At 38.0% G+C, this 8775-nt stretch overlaps 1 protein-coding gene across 2 annotated transcripts in view; it reads left to right on the forward strand.

Annotated features, from left to right (window-relative positions):
* Positions 1-8775, forward strand: part of galnt14 (UDP-N-acetyl-alpha-D-galactosamine:polypeptide N-acetylgalactosaminyltransferase 14 (GalNAc-T14)) — a 153792-nt gene that overhangs the window by 99376 nt on the left and 45641 nt on the right. The window lies entirely within an intron of this gene.

Genomic DNA, 8775 nt, shown 5'->3' on the forward strand with positions numbered 1-8775 from the left:
AAAACCTGAAAAAGAAGAAGGAAAAAAAGAATAAACTGCTTCCCTGCTGGGTATGAATGGACACTTTGTCTGCATGAAGACAGGAACCAGAAAACCAAATATGCAGAAATGTGAAACGGTGATGAAACAAACTGACCAGAGTCGTTATAAACCTCTCCAGGCCAGTAAACTATTGGTTTTAGGGCTTTTTCAATACAACAATCAGTTGTGTGAATGTGAGAAAATATCCCAGATGTTAAAGTTTTCCAACAATCTCTGTTTTTACAAGTAAATCAGACATTTAGATGTTTTAAATGCAATTAAATCAAAGAGTCTGCGTCATATGAAAATGTCTTAAAACATAATCTCTTTATAGAGTAAAAGCCAGTGAGATTAACTGAACATTCCGATTTTTCGTTTTTATATTTTTGTGCTTTTCTTTGTGTTTTTGGGGAAGATAAAAGCCTTGAACAGCCTGTCCTCAGAGGAGAGTGAAACACAATTAAATCAAGTGGAAAAGTGAACTCAAGGACGATCTTTCCTCAAAGGTCTTTGTGGTTTAGCACTTTATTCTTTGTTGCACACAACAGAGGTGTCAGTATGTTAGTTCCCAAGCTGCACTTTTCTGTTTCGCTCTGACTGAAGGAGGAGGAGGTTTACTGAGAGTGGCCACTTTAAAAGAAGTGTTCATTTGGTGTCTTTATGGGGACGCTGAAGTGCTTTCCAGAGGCACAGCGATCTCTTCACTTCTCTGCTGTTTGCTGTGAGTCAGAGCAGCTTATGAGGACAGAAACATGGACAGGCAGAAAACAGACGCTTTTCTGATTCCTCAGACAGCTTAACAGTGAAATATCACCTAGCATAACGCTACAGATGTGGAATTTGATTATTATTACGTAAAGTAAGAGCTGAAGAGACGATCTGAAGGTCTGATTGTTGAGCTCAGAAATGGAAATCAGGTTTTGTTCCATTTCTACTATTTTCTTCTTTTCATTTCACTTCATAATCACCAGTTTACTAAAACTTTGACTTAGTTTTTTCAAATTGCATTATAATTAAAAGGCTCAACGACTTAAGTTATATGCTGCTATTCAAATATTAATGTAAAAACTACATTAGTGACAGTCTTAGTGGTGTTTTTGATATTAATATGTAGTTCAGTGGAATCTTATGAACCAAAACACACCTGAGGACACACCACATAGACCTTAATATGGATTAATACCGCCAGTGGAAACCATCGTACCTCTGCTGCAGAAGCTAATAGTTATTGTCATTTCTGCTCTTTAGCGGTTCAACCAATCAGGAACATGAATGGCGCTTCTGGATTGGCTGCTTTGCAAATGACAAGCAAGCAGCATTGCAGCTTTTTTAGCTTCCAAAGCTGCATTTTCTTTTAGATATGCTTTTCTAAGAGAATCATTGAATACGTGGATTTTTACAAATAGTTTGGAGTTACTTTCTATAATAAATAGTTGGGGCTCTACTTTAATCCTTACTTTTTTCCAAGTTTGCTGGTTATATTCATATTTCTGAGCGGAAGCTGTTGTATGCACTGGATCAGATGTCCCATTTTGATATGTTGCCCAATTATTTGTGAATTTTCTCTGACCAGATACCAAAAAACTGATTTTTTGTTAGTTTTTTAATAGCAGTAAAGTTGGGATCCAACTGGGAATCCCAAGTCTGTCTGCCGGGTCCAACAGAAACATCACATGTCCACAGTTACAGAATATAAGGGTATCATTTTGGAGTTTTGTGCTCTTTCAGCCTCACTGATAATCATACCTCTGCTGATTAGTTGGATTTCAGAGACAATGATGGGCACTCTGAAATCTTTTCATCTTGTGATCAAAGAGCTGCTTTCAGAGGCAGAGCCGCTTCTTGTCGATATTTAATCAAGGGCTGATCCAAAAATTGATCTCATCTTCTGTGCTGCTGCTAAGCAAAGATAAGCAGCCCACAAGATAAAGACAGACGGAGGACGAGCGCAGGAAGAGCTGCGGATCGCATGCAGACTTGTTTGGTTTTAATAGCTTTTGTTGGTTTTGCTTTATGTCTTAAGATTATTTACAGAGCAGAACCAGGAGGATGTGAGGGACAGGAAGCTCAGCCTGGTCTTAAACGCAGAACATCGTTATCTGGAACAACGTAGCAGCATGTGAGGTTACAGATGAAGCTTAAATAAGATCAGCAGTTGATGCAGTTTACTGTTAATTTACTTTAATCAGTTCTGAATGTTTACTGGCTGGAGAAAAAGTTGAACGAAACATTTGAAAGAGGTTTGTTCTGATATCTAGAGATCTCTTTTCTTGATTCTTTCCTCATGATGGAACTGAAAGGAGAAAACCACATTATTAACATCTTGGTAAATATAAACAGATCTCATCATTTTACATGTAACGTAACCTCATGAAGCCTAACTAAAATATTTGATAGAAAAGGTGTTTTGGGAAGCTAAAGTACCTTGACACACAGCTAGCTAACATTTGCAAAGTAGCCAAGAATTTAACAAGTTTACATAAAAATGTCAGAATTGGCACAAGAACATAAAGACCCATTTAGACAATTTACCTACAAAAACAAGTTGATTTGGGGTTTAGTTACTGTTTAATGTTTTACCCAAAGATAACTTTACAAACTAGTCAACATGCTCTGCAACCGACAATTCTAGAAATGTTATATTTTCAGTGAAATACTTTACATCCTCTCTGGGCTCGGGGCAGGATTGAACTTCCTGAAACCTCTTCAATGTGGAGCTGACACACATTTTTGGTTTCAAACTCATATTGGGACATGTGAGAGCACCAGACCAGACTGGGGGGTTGGCTACTGGTTAGTTATGGGGTTTTGCATCTTTTTAGCTGAAATCAGACTTTAAGCTCCCAGAAAATAAATGTCGCTCTCTAATTATTTATTTGGTCCATCAGACAGTTGAGTCCAGCCAAGCAACCGTCCTGCTCTGCTCAGCAGCCTGCATTCATCTGGGTGTAGAGCTGCCACTTCCAGATCAGCACCACATCAGCACTTTCTGATTCACTGCTCCTAAAAACGCCCAGTAAAGAGTTCAGGCCACTTCCTCCACCACTAAACACTCAGGATTTAGTAGAAATAAGGAAGGGGAAGATTTATAGTCTTTGCTTGTTACTGCAGGTTTCCATTTGATTAAGTGTCAACCTGAAGTCTGCGCCTCTCCTAACTCTTTATCAATCTACGTTCCCTGTTCGGTGGTTTATTGGTACAATGATTAATGCAAAGTTATGCCTGGAAACAATAGTGTTTATTTTAATAAGGTAGCATTTTGCATTTTGATTAGACAGAAGCCACCTTTGGTTGAAAACATAAACATGCTCCGTCTGGATGCCGAGCCACTGCAGCACAGATCATCAAACCCTCAGATTTTTACTCTATTTACGTACCATTCAGGGCTTGTATGCTGCATAGATTAACACTGATGAGCCTGTGCATGAAAATCCTCCAAATAAGCAGCCATGAAGAGTAAATCAGCAAAACTGAATACGGATCTTCGTAGATTAGCGGTGACAAGCATTTAGTGTTTGGACAACCTGGAAACATTTTTAGTTTCTTTGTAGATGAGCTTTGATGCTTCAGGGCTTTTCAAAAACTGCTGATGTCATGTTTCCAACTCAGACTTTAAAGAAGATATAACATTATAAAGCTGAGTAGAATAAAAACAATCTTTTGTATCAATAAAATTTAAGAGACGATGCCGTACATTTGTATTCAACCTCCTTTCGTCAGTAATTTGATCTAAATCTTGCTAGTAGCAATGTTTCCACGCAAATTTAAAGCAAACATTTGAAATGCCACAGAAATGGAAAAATAGGAAAATGTGAATTAGGAGTTTTTCTGTCTACTGATTTGGAGCAAATCAAGCAAACTTCAAAAACACAAAATCTTACGAAGAAGTTTTTCTAGTTTCTAATGCAAAACGTTTAGTAACTTTTTACCCAGATAAACAGGCTCGTTTAAGTCTTTAACTTTTGGGTTTAGAAACAAAAAATACAAGTTTAACTGCAGGTTTGTTTCACTTAAAATACAAACAATGTTTTTAAGTTAAATAATCTATAAGTGGAATTAGTACTTTTCAGAATCAATATTTATTGATTTAAAATATCTCACTGATGTTTGCTAAGATATTTGCACTAGAAACTGAATAAAATTACTTGGTGAGATTTAGTGTTTTGCACTGTGGAAGCTGAATACAAATACAGCTTTTACTTTTCAGATTTCTTTGTGAAAAAAATAAAACAATGTAAATGTGTTTTTATTCCACATCACAATTAAAGTTCAAATACATTTCTATTCAAAATGCATTGATCATAAGTAAAAACCGAATATGCTCTAGATGTATGAATAAGTTAAAGTATTGACATATTCTGATTTATGCTGCAAGAACTTTACAATTAGCTTTATTATTGAGTTAAAATGACCTAATCAAGAATAATATTTCACACAGAAACAGGATTTCCTGCTCTGCTCTGCTGCTGGTGTCTTGACAGAGAAATAAGTTGGAGAAATACATCAGCCTCCAATGAATGGAAGAGCGGTAGACGCAGAGGTGGATGGAAAGAGTGATGAATTACTCCAGGAAGGTGGAAGGTGGAAGAACGGGCTGTCAGCAGACCAATCAGGCAGAGAGAGGAAGAAAGTGGGAGGAAACCAAGCTGAAAAACGCAGCAGAGCTTCAGACGGGATAAAGGGAACAAGACGAGCAAAACTATTAGAAATACATCTCACTTCTTCTCACCTGCAGAAATAATCTTTAGTAAAAAGCAGTTCTGCGGCCGACTCAGAAATACAAACAGTCCTTTCTCCAGAAATACAAAGTGGCCATGTTGTTTGTCTTGTAACCAACTGTGCAGAAGAAATGTAGCTCTTTTCAGCTGAAAGCATCACTTCTCAGGTGTAAAGCCCATGAGTCCAAGCCAGCAGAGAGGCAAGACAATCTGAAACCTGTAATTGAGGTTTTGTCACATGTTCAGGGGGAAGAAAGTGTTTTCTGTTTTTTTTTTTTTTTGTGGAGGCACATTGCAGGCTGCAGGAGGCAGGTTTTAACTACAGCTACTGTTGGAAGTGTAATTACAATCTGCTTTCCTTATACAGGTTTTAGTGCTTTCCAGCAAGTTTTGTTAAGGCTACAAATGAAAGGGAATTGGTCTGCATGCTGCTCCACTGAGCAAAGCGTTGTGACATTATGCCTTTCTGTTTGTTCTGCTCCTTTAACTACGGTGCAGCTTGATAGCAGCTTTTATCACCTTCATGCTGAATGCTTTCTCTCCACTCTGAGTACACAAATACGGAGCAGAAGTGTCTCCCGTGGGATTTGATCCCGTCGCCCTGGCAGCCGTACGGCGGTGCCCATTTAGTGTCGGAGTGGGGTTAGAGTCCCACTGGGCCACACATGCAGCTCAGAAAGCGCTGGGCTCAAGGCTGTTTGGATGAAAGCGCTCTCCAAATTGCAGCTGCAGGTAATGAAAATATTTCCCACAAAAAAAAAAAAAAATTGGTATATGGAGAGTTGGGAATGAGTGGTGCAGATATAGAGGTGCTTTTCTCTGGCAGCTGACTGCGTATTGTCAGTGGTGATAATATTTCCTGTGAGGTGAAGATAGCTCCCCTCTCAGCTCTCCTGAAGGGAGGTTAAGCCTCACAGCTGAGAACCAGAGAGTAGAAACTCTTCTTTCCAGAATATGGGATTCTGGAAAGGAAACGAGAAACAAAAAGGAAGCAGATTAGTGACCATTCATCCGTAATCATTTATAGATGCTCCAGAGCAGGGGTGGCCAAGTCCAGTCCTCCAGAGCTACCATCCTGCAACTTTCAGATGCATCCCTGCTTCAACACACCTGAATCAAATGAATGGCTTGTTATCAGGCCTCTGTAGAGCTGATCCCGGTGTGTTGGAGTAAGGATACTTCTAAAACTTGCAGAATGGTGGCTCTCGAGGACTGGACTTGGCCACCCCTGCTCCAGAGCCTCCTGGGAACATCCTGGACAGTTCAACACTCATGTTTTGGTTAAATCTGGAGAAACATCCATTTTTGTCACCAATGAAAGTCTATGATTTCCTGACTGATACCTTTAACGGGATCTGTGTTTCCAGGGATGTTTTTACGTGCATTTGGACGTTTCGCTTTTGATGGAAATGGAAAAGATTGAAAATTACTTCCTGAAGGTTCTGGTGAACATTTACCTCACATGACTGATCAGCTGTTCCTGCTGTCAGCTTGCTTTGGAATTGCATTTCTGTCTTTACCTTTCCAGACAGCGTGTGACATCAGGAATACCAGAATGACAGAACAATTACACCTGGCCCAATAAATTACAAACATGCAGAATTCATATTTTATATTTTTTGCATTTTTTGCTAAAGTTCGCTCAAAATTCACATGGAAAGGTAACTAATGAAACCGTTCTGTTTATCTGGGTTTTAGCTAAATACAAACAAGCCAAACCAGGGTTTGCTTTATTTCTGGTGCTTCAAATAAAAGGTCTGAACACAAGAAAACTGGATAAAGAAAAGAAATAAAAAAGAAAGGTTTCAAGATTTTTGTTCACTTTAAGTTAAATTATACAAGATAAAATCACATAAATGGAGAAAAAGATTTGAAAGGATTTATTATGGCCTGGCATTTTTAGCTGTAGGAACAGTTAGAGGTAGAAAACTCAAAGCTTTGGAGGCGTCAGAAATAATTTACACCAATAATATTTTCTTTGGTCTAAATTGAATATTTGCAACTATCTGGGTGATCCATTATTTGCTGTCAAAAATAAAAATCTGCATATTTTGAAGGTTATTTGTGGGTTTTATAGGCATGAATATTAAAAAAAACACAACATAATGTATCTTTATATATTATAAAACCCAAATATCGAGCCCTGAGGTACACCACAGCCCAACCAAAACATGGAGAATCAATAATTAGGGAGAGAAAAGTTTGAGTTTGATACATTAAGAGCTTCCCAGGTTTTTAGTAATGCAGAATAAAATACCCAGATTTATTTAAATTAATGTGGTTTTTAAGTCTGAAACTATTAACATTAAAAAGTTTTATCTCCCTTCAGCAGCAGGTCACAACAGTTTTCACATCGTCTGTGTTTTTGCTGTGAATTTCTCTTGAGTGGATTCTGTCACCAGCTCTGATGTTTACAAAATAAATCATATTTTATGTTTTGAGTCTATTTTGACCAGTTATGCTGGTGAGCCTACCTGATGCATCGGTGAAGGAACCATTTTTTTTACTTCACTTCTTCGCTGCTTTATTTCTCTTCATCTTGAGCCCGTCCTTCCCTCTCCTCCCTGTTTTCCTAAGCCCACACATTCCTCATATTCCCTCCTCTCCTCCTCTCTGTCTCATTCATCAGTCCATTCATCCGTCTCTCCCGATCGGCCCTCGGCTCTGCACAGAGACAGAGTTACAATCAGGCTTATTTGTCTCCCTTACCAGGCTGCCATCTCTCTCTCTCTCTCTCTCTCTCCCTCTCTCTCTCTCTCTCTATTATCCCTCTCTCTTTAATCTCAGCCTATCTCTCCGTTCCTGTCTCTCCAACTATCCATCACTTTGCTCCTGCTGGTTCGGGGTCCAACCTGCTCTCCCCTCTTAACTCTCATCTGCTTGCTGTAGGCACATTATGTTCCCTCTTGCTATTTAAAATAGTTAAAATAGCTTTATTTTAAGTCTCAACGTTTGAAATTTTCACATTTCTAGAAAATTTATTAGATTAATTTAATAATTTGAGGGGGTTTTTTCAAGCAAATTTTCAACTTCCCAAGCTTAGAAATTCAGATTTTTTTTTGTATCTAAATGGCCCTAATATGTCATCATAAAAACTGACTTGCTTTAATTTCTGCACTTTTCTGATTCACTGCAATCATAAATTCCAAAAATAGTTAATTTAATACAGAGTCTCAGTTAAATTTACGTCTTGTATTTGCATAATGCCAGATAAATTCATATTTTTAGATTTTTTTGAAAATCATGACTCATTTTCGTTTCACTTCACAATTATCCATTACTCTGAGTTGCATTATCTTATAAAATCCCATAAACACTAACACTGATTTTTTTTATTCCTGTTTTCTGTTTCCCACAGATGCTACAGACTGTTACAGATAATATACTGTATAAAGATACATTATGTTGGGTTACAACATCAATCCTTTTTTCCTCTACATTTGTTTTCTTTCCTTCAGAATCTGTTTCCTATGTTTGATCAAACTTTATTCCTTCCTTTTTTCCCTGCTTTCTCTGCTCCTTTTCTCAGGAGCTTATGCATAATCTGATGCTTTTATCGCTTTTTTACCATTTTCTTATCACCCCTTCCACTCGCTGCTTCACCTCTTTTTTAATATTTCCTCCTTCCCTCCCATTCCAGTCATTATTCTAATCATTTCTTTATCCTGGGTTTTTATTCTCCCCTTGCCTTCGTCTTTTCCACTCCTCCCCTCGTCCTTTTCCTCCCTCTGCGCTCATATCCAGAGGGGATAATGAACAAAGGTTATTGAACAGGAGAAATAATGAAATAAAATCGAGCAGAAACCCACCCAGAACAAAACACATTTTCTCATTTTCTTCCTGTAAAAGTTATGAATTTTTTATGTTTCAATCTCCAGCTCTAATGAAATAGTTTTTTAGATGCGACACATCATACATTTTCATAACAGGAATTTGGCCTGACATTTTCAATATGTTGTTCATGCGCTGTGCTGTGCATATGTGATGGCTTTATGAACACCTGAGAGAGCGCGTGTGTGTGTGTGTGTGTGTGTGT

The sequence above is a fragment of the Poecilia formosa genome, unplaced genomic scaffold, assembly GCF_000485575.1.
Source record: "Poecilia formosa unplaced genomic scaffold, Poecilia_formosa-5.1.2 Scaffold168, whole genome shotgun sequence".
NCBI classification, from domain to species: domain Eukaryota; kingdom Metazoa; phylum Chordata; class Actinopteri; order Cyprinodontiformes; family Poeciliidae; genus Poecilia; species Poecilia formosa.